At 36.3% G+C, this 994-nt stretch overlaps 1 pseudogene; it reads right to left on the bottom strand.

Moving 5' to 3' along the window:
• Window positions 1-994, bottom strand: part of LOC130730682 (zeatin O-glucosyltransferase-like) — a 14016-nt pseudogene continuing 13022 nt past the window's right edge.

Here is a 994-nt window from a genome sequence, read left to right as displayed (position 1 = left end):
ATATATTTATAATAAAGTAATCCATAACAACAACATAATTACTAAATTAAAAATACTAAATAGACATAATACTAATCAATTAAAAAAACTAAATAGATATAATACTAATGATAAATTCTAGTGATTACATAACAAAACATAACAGCTCTTAAACAATACTAATGCTCCATAATGCTAGTAACCCATAACCTATTATCTTTTGTAACATGCAGCTTTTTATTTTCTAATTACCACTAATTAATTTTATTTCTAACAGTTTATACTAGAATAATTTGTGATTAAATCATTCTATCTAGTTATATGAGCAATGAAAGATTCCATTTCTGTACGAGAGACTCCACCTTCATCCATGGACTTATGAATGGATTTTTTAAGGTTCATTGCTCTCTCTCGCATCTCATCTCCTTCCTTTGTTTCCATCAACCTTCTCACTGCATTCTCAATAACTGAAGTGGTCACCAACTCATCTCTTTGAGCCCAATCTTTTAATAACAAACCAACCTTTACCACTTCAGCTATCAAAACACTGTTTCTTGGCTGGTCAGAGTGCATAGGCCATGCTGCTATTGGCACCCCCATGGACATGCTCTCTAAGCAGGAGTTCCATCCACAATGACTCATAAACCCTCCTGTTGAAGGATGACTTAGAATTTCCAATTGGGGTGCCCAGTCTCTCACAACTAGCCCCATGCCTTCAACTCTCTTTTCAAACCCATTTGGAAGCCCATGTTCTTTTACTTTATCTCCATCAAAGATGTCTCCTTTATCAGCATCTCTCAGCACCCAGATGAATTTGTGCTTGCTTTGCTCCAATCCATTTGCCATCTGCTCAATTTGCTCCTCTGTAAAGGTTGTTGTTGACCCAAAAGATACATATATAACAGATCTGGCTCTTGTCTATCAAGCCACTCCATGATGAAAGTGCCTTCCCTTTGAGTTTTTGCTCTCAATGGTTAAAGGGTTGAAAGGCCCAAGTGCCCAATGCTTCTTGCTA

This window comes from Lotus japonicus, chromosome 1 (assembly GCF_012489685.1).
Source record: "Lotus japonicus ecotype B-129 chromosome 1, LjGifu_v1.2".
Classification (NCBI taxonomy): domain Eukaryota; kingdom Viridiplantae; phylum Streptophyta; class Magnoliopsida; order Fabales; family Fabaceae; genus Lotus; species Lotus japonicus.
The sequence above is the reverse complement of the archived record's forward strand: the minus strand, read 5'-3'. Positions and strand labels throughout refer to the sequence as shown.